We start from the raw sequence: 12,165 nt of genomic DNA, 5'->3' as shown, positions 1-12,165 counted from the left end.
GGATTTGTTTCTAAATGTCTACTTATCTTTGAAGATCTCTGCCAGTATTCGTGTCCCGTGAATTTTTAGTTTCTTTTTCTGTATTATTTTAAAGACACTGTCATAGAAAAGCTTTATCAAATTTCCCATTCTAGTCCACACCTAGAAAATTTAGAGGGATACGGTTTAGGAACGTTAAGGATTTTGGACTTTAATCCTTTTAAGTCTTACGTGAAAGCTATAAATGTTCATTGCAGCATTGTTTCTTTGCGCCATTTGCGGGATAATGACTCTAGTACTTTTTAATTTTGTTGTAAAGATTGGGTTCAAAATTAGCAAAGTGAATACGAAATGAATTTCTTGAGAATCATCAGAATTCTGGGATGTTCTCGGCAGCGTAGAACTGTGTACAATTGATTATCTGTATTTTCAGTTACTCTTTAAATGCTAAGGAAAATTTTTCTCTGTTTCTCCTCGCTGGATTTTCCTGATGCTAAAAATGAAACAATTTGAGCATTGCTTAAAGTTGGGAGCCAATCCAAGACAGAAACACATGTTTTATTAAATATGCATCTTTTCAAAACCGAATGTGGTTTGGAAGATTGTGACAGAAAAGAGATAAAGTCTGGGTTAGATACATTAGGGTGCAAATTAAGATGATTTATGTTAATTGGAACATTTATCTGCACATTCAGACATGTTTGGGACACCCTGCTCAAACCTCGAAATAAGTACAATTCTCATCTGAGCATGCATTTTACTTAATTTGTTTAGCTACTCATGAAAGTCTATCAAAATTCAGCTTCTCCCATTTTTCATTTAGAAATTCAGCAAGTCACTGAGATCCAAAAGACAGTTAAATGATGAATGATACTAGGTTTTTTTTTAATTTAAAAATATCTCTGAAATATCTTGTGGTCTTAAAGACAGTTTTTATATTTTCCCCTTTCTGTATATGTGTGTGCAAGAAGACAATACATGATGACGGACACCAGATTTTTCTTTTCTTTTGAACTTTTTTATTATTTTGTATTGGGGTATAGCCAATTAACACTGTTGTGATGGTTTCAGGTGAGCAGCAAAGGGACTCAGCCATACACATACATGGATTCATTCTCCCCCAAACTCCCCTCCCATCCAGGCTGCCACATGACATGGAGCAGAGTTCCCTGTGCTGTCCAGTAGGTCCTTGTTGGTTCTCCTTGTTAAGGACAGCAGTGTGTCCATGTCCATCCCAGACTCCCTGACCATCCCTTCCCCCATCCTTCCTCTTGGTGACCATAAGGTTATTACAGAGTCTTGAGCAGAGTTCCCTGTGCTGTCCAGCAGGTCCTTGTCGGTTCTCCATGTTAAACACAGCAGTGTGTCCATGTCCATCCCAAACTCTCTGACTATCCCTTCCCTCCTCAGCAACCATAACAAGTCTAAAAAGAAACGATACAAATGAACTTAGAAAACAGAGACTCTCAGACTTAGTAAACAAACTTACGGACACTAGAGTTTGTTTTTAAACAAATCTCTCTGAAATATTTTAGGTTTTAAATATGCACTTGTATTTTCCCATTTTGTCTATGCGTGTGCTGGACTACATGCAGATACTGGTCACGAGTGATGTGGAAACCTCAGGCCCCCTTAGCTGTAATCCTGGCTCCGACTTCTTGAGGGCTTCCCTGGTGGCTCAGTCGGTATAGAATTCGCCTGTAATGCAGGAAACTTGGGTTCGATCCCTGGGTGGGGAAGATCCCCCAGAGAAGGGAATGAGAACCCACTCCAGTATCCTTGCCTGGGGAATGCCATGGACAGAGGAGCCTGATGGGCTGCAATCCACGGGGTCGCAGAGAGTGGGACACCAGTGAGTGCCTTTCACTTCACTTACTTGAACCTTATTTATTTGGCCGCAGTCGGTCTTGCTTGCTGTCCATGGAGGCTTCAGTCTTTGTTGTGGCATTGGAGCTCTTGTGGGGAACTCTTGGGGCATTGGGGCTCTTGTTGCAGCTTGTGGGCTCTTTAGTCACTGCATGTGGGATTTAGTTCCCTGACCAGGGATGGAACCAGGGCCCCTGCATTTGGAATGCAGAGTCTTAGCTATTGCACCACCAGGAAAGCCCTTGATATTTCTTTTCTAGTATCCTCAAATCTTTTGCAAAGTGTGTGCTCAATGAACATTTCTGAAATGAAATAACTTAGGATTTCTAGGCAGTGTTTTCTGTACAGCATTTGTTGTTGTTCTTTAGTCGCTAAAGAACAAGTTCTTATAGTCGCTGGACTGTAGCCCGCCAGGCTCCTCTGTCCATGGGATTCTCCAGGCAAGAATACTGGAGTGAGTTGCCCTTCCCTCCTCCAGGGGAATCTTCCTGACCCTGGGAGCAAACTCACATCTCCTGCATTGGCAGGTGGATTTTTTACCACTCAGCCTCCTGGGAAGCTCACAGTATTTAGCTACCAGGGAATAAAATCATATTCGTACCCTACTGAAAAGTCCTAGCTTCATCAACGGTGTCTTTTATGAAAGTACTTATGTCCCTGTTACCTTATGTTCTAGGTTTCTGCTGGACCTGCTGCCCAGAGCCATCTGGAATGGCTGTGAACACCTCTAGGAAACCCCAGGTCTTCGGTCGTAGAGATGACATTATTTGGAGAAGCTTCCTTGAATCGTTGTCATAGAGTGGAGTAGACCGTTCTTAGCTTCTGCATCGAATATTCTGCTAGAGGTCTGTATACTTTGACATGTGTTTGCTGCATCCTAAGACGCCAGCAACGTGACATAAGATGTTCATGCTAGGATTTGCTAATATACCAGTAACTCATCAATACTGGTGAAACTTGAGAACTCAATATCAGTCATCTCAAGGGATTTTTTTTTTTAATCTGCACTGGTTCTTCATTGCGGAATGCAAGCTTGGTAACTGTGGTACACGGGCTTAGTAATTGTGGTACACGGGCTTACTAGTTCTGGTACATGGGCTTAGCTGCCCCGAGCATGTGGCATCCAAGTTCCCCAATCAGGGATAGAACCCACGTCTCCAGCATTGGCAGGTGGATTCTTAACCACTGGACCACCAAGGAAGTTCAGGTTTTGAAAGAAACTGTCACCGATGAGTCAATAACATAATAATTATAGTGTAAGTTTTTTTACAGGTGGTATCTATATGGTAGCTTATAACTTTATAGCCTATACAGTGAAACTGCATAATAAAATGTAATTTCTTATTAATTTTCAATGAATCAGCAATTTGTTGTCATATTTATCTGTTTTCAAGACATCTGTAATATGTCCTCCAGCAAAAATGTAATAGATCCATCGATATGTTTTTTTCCCCCACCCAATAAGTGATTTATCATTTTGGTAGTTCTTTCCTGACACACACACACACACACACACACACACAACTTGTGAAATGGACACTGAGCTGTGGGTGTGAACCAAGGCAGGACCTCTGATCAAGGGAAAGAGAAACAGAGCCGGTTTGTAAGTTGTGACATGTAATCCTGCTATGTTATAATAGCTCCTGGTCCATGGATGCTTGCTATTCCGATCCGCATCACTGGGGCACTGAGGCTCTTTGGTCCTGATACAAAGTAACCTTTGATGGAAACCGTGTCAGGCTGAGATTCTCACAGCCTGGGGACTGAGAGGGAGACAGAGAGAAGGTATTATTGCTCCACCTGATAGAATGTGTCTTGATAGTCTGACTGCCCACTTTGAGCCCTACACCGCCATTAATAGCGCGGTGATCTTGGGTGAGTTCCCTAATACCTCCTTTGTGTTTTTTTTTTTTTTCCAATTAAAGGAGATAATGCTGTCTTTTGCACTCATTGAGAGGATGAAAAGAGTCCGAATGGGCATTCTCTAGTGGTCCAGTGCTTAGAACTTGGTGCTTTCATCACCGGGACCCCGGGTTCCATCATTGGTCAGGGAAATAAGATCCGAAAAGCCAAAAATGAAAGAGTCCATGCGTAAAGCAGTATGTTTAAGGTTGACCCACCATATATATATGGGCTTCCTAGGTGACTCAGTGGTAAAGAATTCTCCTGCCAGCACGGGAGATGCAGGAGACTCCGGTTCGATCCCTGGGTCGGGAAGATCCCCTGGAGGAGGAAATGGCAACTCACTCCAGTATTCTTGCCCGGAGAATCCCCATGGTCAGGGGAGCCTGGTGGGCTACAGTCCATGGGGTCGCAAAGAGTCTGACACGACTGAACACGCACACACACACACACACACACACACTATACACGTTTAACATTGACCCACCATAGACACGTTACCTACTGTAACAATTCCTATTATGTTTGGACAAAGACACAGCTTGATTCTGGGCAAAGGATGTGTTCTCTGAACTCAAGGTAGACGTGGGTCCAAACTCTGTGTTGCAACTGGTGAGTTGTGAGACCTAACATCTGAATATCATTTTTCCTAAAAGTATTTAAAATCAATGTGATGGTAACTGTCCCACATGGCTATAGAAGGGTCAAGAATAATGAGTGCAACTAAGATTGTTTTGTTTCATACAAATTCATTTTCACAAATATATTTGCCCCGGTGATATTTATGACATAGTAACTAATGGTGGCTACGTGTTACCAGTGATCAAAAAAAAAAGAAAAAGAAAAATGACAATGAACCTCCCTTCCTACAACCGAAGAATGGGCTGAGTCGTTAGCTTTGAAAGCCAAACATCAGTACCGATGTCCTCTAGGGTTGAAGTGCATTAAATTGAGGGTTGAAAGGTTTATCCTCTCTTCCTACTTGCTGTCTTCTTGCAGAAGTAAAGTGATGACTCAATGACAAGTGGGTAGTCTGTCCATATGTCTCACGGGTGGTGGGGGGGTCACTTGCTTTGGGGTGATCCTCAGTTAGAAGTGGGATTGTTGAGAGTCATCCTGTAAAGAGAAGACTCCAGCCTGAGCTGACAAGTAAAGTACCAAATGGTCCGAAGATGGTTCCTGACCAAACAGGGCCTGGTTTTGCCATAGGAGAGTCAAGAGAGACGGACCGCTTGAATCTTGCCCGTCTGACATACTGCTGTTGGAGAAAAAAAAAATCTCTGCAGGTTGAGAAATAGTCTCTCAACTAAATGATGCCTAATGTGCTGCTGCTACTGCTGCTGAGTCGCTTCAGTCGTGTCCGACTCTGTGTGACCCCATAGACGGCAGCCCGCCAGGCTCTGCCGTCCCTGGGATTCTCCAGGCAAGAACGCTGGAGTGGGTTGGGCTTCCACAAATCAAATTGTGCAAGGAGCTGAGTTGCCTCAGTCGTGTCTGACTCTTTGAGACCCCATGGACGGTAGCCCACCAGGCTCCTCTGGCCATGGGATTTCCCAGACAAGAATACTGGAGTGGGTTGCTATTTCCTCTTCCAGGGGGGTCTTCCCAACCGAGGGGTCAAGCCCTAGTCTCCTGCATTGCAGCCGGATTCTTTACTCCTGAGCCACCAGGGAAGCCCAGGCAAAGAGTTTAAATCCTTAACTTAAATAAACTAGATCAAACATAGACATGAACTAAACTGATCGTTCATTTTCAATGAAAATTTAATGGTGGCTAGAGGAGTGTAAGTGGTAAGTATTGATACATTGCTGACTTCCAATGGTCTCAGTTTATTCTGAATTCTCAAATCGCCCGTGGACTCGTGTGGTCACACAGAAAAGCTACAGTTTGCGGTAATCACTGTTTTGGCGTCCTTTCTTGATTGGTTGCTTGAATTTAGGAAATCAGTTCGGAATTACTTGATGTCTCTACCCCCCGGGTTTTTCTAATCACAGAGAAGAAGGCTTAGAAGAAATGTCACGTTGATTTTGACACAACAATAGCATCTGTTTTACTGAGTGGATTTTTTTCTCTCTTTCTCTGTGTCTCTGTTTTATGGCAACAGGGGAGAAATGTGCTGAGATGGAAAAGCAATCAAGTAGATTTTCATGGAGGCATTTTTAAAAGCATCTTCTTAGAAGGACGATGTAATGGTAAGTATGAAAAAAGTAAAGATTGATCTCCGCTGGTTTATTTTCCTGAAGCATTTACTGCCTGGTTAATTCACATCTAGCAGTGCTTTGAAATTACTTTGGTGGGGACCGTGGTTTTCTTTAAAAACAGAAAGAAAAAAAATCCATTTCAAATTCAGCACAGTGCAGAGCAGCAATTTCAGCCTCCTTTGGCGTGTACAAGGGGCATGCCTTGTGAATTTAGGATTTCGTAATAATCATTTGTTTCTGCAAATAGCCCCAGTGCAGAGTCTATCTCATTAATGAGACAGCAGGGTCAATCCTCTGACTCAGCTTGTGTATATTTCTTCCAAAATGGACCCTCATCCCACTTTATCCTGCAGGGAGCATCTCAAGCTACTGAGATCTTTGAATGGCCTCAATGTATCTTTGTATCATTTTTGCGTGCAGCCCTGGGGAGTGGAATACTAAATACCAGATGTACTTTTAATGCAGGGTGGGGGCCCACTGAGGCCCCGGAATCCTTTTCTTTATCAGAAATAGAGCACAGCGCAAAGAAGGGGAAATGGAGAGAATATTTTGATGGTTGTGAGCTCGCAGTAGTGAAGGTACTTTACAAGTCAAAACTGACACACTTACCCCCCTCCCCCCATGCTTAAAATTTAAAATGAATGCATGCATACTTTGTCCAGAGTTGGGTCCAACTCTTTGCAACCCCGTGGACTGTAGCCCGCCAGGCTCCTCTGTCCATGGGGATTCTCCAGGCAAGAATACTGGAGTGGGTTGCCATGCCCTCCTCCAGGGGATCTTCCCTACCCAGGGATTGAGCCCAGGTCTCCCGTGTCACAGGCAGATTCTTTACCATCTGAGCCACTGGGGAAGCCCTTAAAAGTATGTCAGTGTACTAAAAAGAGCATGTCTTAATGTATTTCAAGTAAATAGTTGAGGTTTTCCATGACTCAGCTGTCCATTCAAGCCCTGCTGATATATATGTGATTATTGCTGCTCTTTGTTCAGTCAGTAAGTTGTGTCCAACTCTGGCTTTTAACTGTCTGTTTCCCGTTTAACCACTTAATTTTCCAGTCTTCACTCTAACAAACCTCAGTGGTTTTCCGGGATTTTAGGTGATTGTCAAGGTCATGTCCTTCACTGGACTCTTGCTTTCAACAAACTAGATTTGCAAACTCCCATTCCTATATCTTGCCATAAGCAAATGCTAGGTCGATTTCTTTTTTGGCTTCCCCGAAAAACTAATTTGTAATGAATAGGTAGGATGCAGTCCATGGGGTCGCAAAGAGTCGGACACGACTGAGCGACTTCACTTCCACTTTTCCCTTTCATGCATTGGAGAAGGAAATGGCAACCCACTCCAGTGTTCTTGCCTGGAGAATCCCAGGGACTGTGGAGCCTGGTGGGCTGCCGTCTATGGGGTCGCACAGAGTCGGACACGACTGAAGCGATTTAGCAGCAGCAGCAGCAGCAGCAGCAGAATGCCACCCCTGTTTATGCGGTTAACATGGAAATGTGAAAGATAGCAGATGAGGAAACACATGAACCCCAGTTCGCTCTTTTTATCTTGAGTAGATGTACCTATTTTATCAAAGGAGTTGTGTGCACACACATTTCTCATCAGGATATACGGCTCACCAATCAATAACAGCACATTTATCAAATTCGTTTCTCTTGTGAATTCTGAAACTTTTTTTTTTTTTGTATTGTCATTTTCTTTTTGGAGGAACATCAGATATATGTGACCAAGGCGTGAGGTTGCACAAGTATCGGGTCAGCCGAAAAGTCTGACACCCCAAGGAACTCCTTGTCCAGCCGGATACGTGTCTTCCTTCTCATAACACCAACCTTTAGAACAGCCCTATGCAGTTCTACTTGTCATCATTTCAGCAGCCGCCCTGCAAGGAGCATTCAGTGCAGTGAAGCAGGCCGTCCTGGTTTTAGAACCAGGAGAGGCGGTGGTTACTAGGTCTGGAGTTTGAGCTCTAAACCGCACAGCTCTGAATATGGGCTTCCCGTGTGGCTCAGCTGGTAAAGAATCGGCCTGCAGTGCGGGAGACCTGGGTTGGGAAGATCCCCTGGAGGAGAAGGGAAAGGCTACCCACTCCTGTATTCTGGCCGGGAGAAGGGTTGCAAAGATTCGGACACGACTGAGCGACTTTCATTTCAGACCATGAAACCCATAAAGGAACATCATGGAAAGTTCAGCAGTGAAGGGCTTTCCCAGGCGGTGCTAGTGGTAAAGAACCCGGGCGCCAGGGCAGGTGACCTTCGAGACTCAGGTTCGACCCTTGGGTCAGGAAGATTCTTCTGGAGGAGGACTATAGTGTATGCAGTTACAAAGAGACGTGACTGAGCTTGTGTGCACATTAATATATAACAAATTATGGATACTATAGGTGTATGCTTTCATAATTAGGAATTTTGTGAATGCACCCACTACAGTCTCTTAACCGTATAGCAGCTGTTTGTCAGCTGAAATTTGGGATGCATGCAAGCGTGAGGCCTGGGTGGTGGTTGTTGAGTTGCCCAGTCGTGTCTGACTCTGCGACCCTATGGACAGCAGCATGCCAGGCTTCCGTGTCCGTCACCAGCTCCTGGAGTTTGCTCAGGAACATCTGGGAGCTCCCTGGAGTTTCATGTCTGAAAGTGACCTGCCCCAGGGAGAGAATCCACGGCCATCCACAGAAAAGCGTGTGTGATTCAGCCGCTCTGATGAGGGCGGGTCACCCCCAGCAGCTGTCGTCCCCTGTCCGTCACGATCAGAATCGAGAGGAAAGGACTGCTTGAAGAAGCGCCTTCAATCATTAAGACTTTTGGTTTCTGCTCCCCTGAATGTTTTAACGAAGGGCATTTATAGGGTTTAAACCAAGCAGTTCGCAGATCCCATTTGTGCCTGTCTGAGGCAGCCAGGTGATTGTGACTCAGCAGGCTTCCAGGAAGAGGGTAATGAACATTAGGATGGAACGCACTTGTTTTCTCTTTTCCCTGGCGGGTTGTCGGACGTCACGCCTTGGCGTGCTGGGGACCTGCAGTAAATATTAAGAAAATATATTTTGGTTGTACGTGATTTGGGATCTTTTGCATAAACATATGCCTTTTTCTCATTTTTTTTAAATTGGAGTCAAGATGCTTTACAAAGTTGTGTTTTTTGCTGTGCAAGAGTGTGACTCAGTTCAGTTCAGTTGCTCAGTCGTGTCCGACTCTTTGCAACACCATGAATCGCAGCACGCCAGGCCTCCCTGTCCATCACCAACTCCCGGAGTTCACTCAGACTCACGTCCATCGAGTCAGTGATGCCATCCAGCCATCTCATCCTCTGTCGTCTCCTTCTCCTCCTGCCCCCAATCCCTCCCAGCATCAGAGTCTTTTCCAATGAGTCAACTCTTTGCAAGAGATGGCCAAAGTACTGGAGTTTCAGCTTTAGCATCATTCCTTCCAAAGAAATCCCAGGGCTGATCTCCTTCAGAATGGACTGGTTGGATCTCCTTGCAGTCCAAGGGACTCTCAAGACTCTTCTCCATCACCACAGTTCAAAAGCATCAATTCTTCAGCACTCAGCTTTCTTCACAGTCCAACTCTCACATCCATACATGACCACTGGAAAAACCACAGCCTTGACTAAATGGATCTTTGTTGGCAAAGTAATGTCTCTGCTTTTGAATATGCTATCTAGGTTGGTCATAACTTTCCTTCCAAGGAGTAAGCGTCTTTTAATTTCATGGCTGCAGTCACCATCTGCAGTGATTTTGGAGCCCAGAAAAATAAAGTCTGACACTGTTTCCACTGTTTCCACTGTTTCCCATCTATTTCCCATGAAGTGATAGGACCGGATGCCATGATCTTCGTTTTCTGAATGTTGAGCTTTAAGCCAACTTTTTCACTCTCCACTTTCACTTTCATCAAGAGGCTTTTTAGTTCCTCTACACTTTCTGCCATAAGGGTGGTGTCATCTGCATATCTGAGGTTATTGATATTTCTCCTGGCAATCTTGGTTCCATCTTGTGCTTCTTCCAGCCCAGCATTTCTCATGGTGTATTCTGCACAGAAGTTAACTAAGCAGGGTGACAATATATAGCCTTGACTATTCCTTTTCCTCTTTGGAACCAGTCTGTTGTTCCATGTCCAGTTCTAACTGTTGCTTCCTGACCTGCATACAGGTTCTCAAGAGGCAGATCAAGTGGTCTGGTATTCCCATCTCTTTCAGAAGTTTCCACAGTTTGTTGTGATCCACACAGTCAAAGGCGTTGGCATAGTCAATAAAGCAGAAATAGATGTTTTTCTGGAACTCTCTTGCTTTTTCCATGATCCAGCACATGTTGGCAATTTGATCCCTGGTTCCTCTGACTTTTCTAAAACTAGCTTGAACACCTGGAAGTTCATGGTTCACGTATTGCTGAAGCCTGGCTTGGAGAATTTTGAGCATCACTTTACTAGCGTGTAAGATGAGTGCAATTGTGGGGTAGTTTGAGCATTCTTTGGCATTGCCTTTCTTTGGGATTGGAATGAAAACTGACCTTTTCCAGGCCTGTGGCCACTGCTGAGTTTTCCAAATTTGCTGGCATATTGAGTGCAGCACTTTCACAGCATCATCTTTCAGGATTTGGAATAGCTCAACTGGAATTCCATCACCTCCACTAGCTTTGTTCGTAGTGATGCTTTCTAGGGCCCACTTGACTTCACATTCCAGGATGTCTGGCTCTAGGTCAGTGATCACACCATCGTGATTATCTGGGTCATGGAGATCTTTTTTGTACAGTTCTTCTGTGTATTCTTGCCACCTCTTCTTGATATCTTCTGCTTCTGTTAGGTCCATACCATTTCTGTCCTTTATCGGGCCCATCTTTGCATGAAATGTTCCCTTGGTATCTCTAATTTTCTTGAAGAGATCTCTTGTCTAGTCTTTCCCATTCTGTTGTTTTCCTTTATTTCTTTGCATTGATCGCTGAGGAAGGCTTTCTTATCTCTCCTTGGTGTTCTTTGGAACTCTGCATTCAGATGCCTATATGACTCAGTTATGTGTGTACATATATTGCCTCTTTTGTGAGCCTCCCTCCCACCCCTCTAGGTCATCACAGAGCCCCGAGCTGAACACCCTCTGCTATACGCCAACTTCGCACTAGCTAGGTGTTTCACTAGCTCAGTTGGTAAAGAATCCGCCTGCAATGCAGGAGACCCCGGTTTGATTCCTGGGTTGGGAAGATCCCCTAGAGAAGGGATACGCTGCCCACTCCAGGATTCTTGGGCTTCCCTGGTGGCTCAGCTGGTAAAGAATCCGCCTGCAATGTAGGATACCTGGGTTTTCGATCCCTGGGTTGGGAAGATCCCCTGGAGAAGGGAAAGGCTACCCACTGCAGTATTCTGGCCTGGAGAATCCCATGGACTGTATAGTCCACAGGGTCACAAAGAGTCGGACGCGACTGAGCGGCTTGTACTTCACTTCACTGTGTATACATGTCAGAGCTACTCTCTCCATTCATCCCGCCCTTTCCTTTCACCTGTGTGTCCACAAGTCTCTTCTCTACATCTGTATCTCAATTCCCGCCCTGCAAATAGCTTAATCCATACTGTGACTCAGAAAGACACAAAGCACCCCAGTGTTTGCAGCCAGGACATGGGAGCCACCTACATATCCATCAAGACACAAATGGATAAGGAAGCTGTGGTAGATATATACAGTGGAATATTACATAGCCATTACAAAGAGTGGATTTGACTCACTTGTAATGATACAAATGAACCTAGAGCCTGTCATGCACAGCAACTTAGAAAGAGAAAAATAAATATTGCATATCGATGAATATGTATAACAGCAAGGGCATCCAACCAGTCCCTCCTAAGGGAAATCAGTCCTGAATATTCATTGGAAGGACTGATGTTGAAGCTGAAACTCCAATCCTTTGGCCACATCATATGAAGAGTTGACTCATTGGAAAACACCCTGATGCTGGGAGAGACTGAAGGCGGGAGGAGAAGGGGACGACAGAGGATGAGATGGTCGGATGGCATCACCAACTCAATGGACGTGGGTTTGGGTGAACTCCAGGAGTTGATGATGGACAGAGAGGTCTGGCGTGCTGCAGTCTTTGGGGTCACAAAGAGTCGGACACGACTGAGCGACTGAACTGAACTGACTGATGGAATCTCAACATATGCCTCTAACGTGCCCTGCCTCCTTCCCTTTCCGTGGTGACTGCTAAAATAAGATTTTCCACTGTGTTCCTCAATGTTTACTGAA

The 12,165-nt window shown here is 44.7% G+C and overlaps 1 long non-coding RNA gene across 1 annotated transcript in view; it reads left to right on the top strand.

Annotated features, from left to right (window-relative positions):
- The first annotated feature begins 2,547 nt into the window (after positions 1 to 2,547).
- Positions 2,548 to 12,165, top strand: part of LOC104983599 — a 48,063-nt gene continuing 38,445 nt past the window's right edge. Inside the window, exons 1-2 of the long non-coding RNA XR_824665.1 lie at positions 2,548 to 2,690; positions 5,852 to 5,939. This is a non-coding gene — a long non-coding RNA (uncharacterized LOC104983599). The remainder of the gene's footprint in view (positions 2,691 to 5,851; positions 5,940 to 12,165) is intronic.

This window comes from Bison bison, unplaced genomic scaffold (genome assembly GCF_000754665.1).
Source record: "Bison bison bison isolate TAMUID 2011002044 unplaced genomic scaffold, Bison_UMD1.0 scf7180017862988, whole genome shotgun sequence".
Classification (NCBI taxonomy): domain Eukaryota; kingdom Metazoa; phylum Chordata; class Mammalia; order Artiodactyla; family Bovidae; genus Bison; species Bison bison.
Note: the sequence above shows the minus strand (reverse complement) of the source record. Positions and strands in the feature narration are given on the sequence as shown.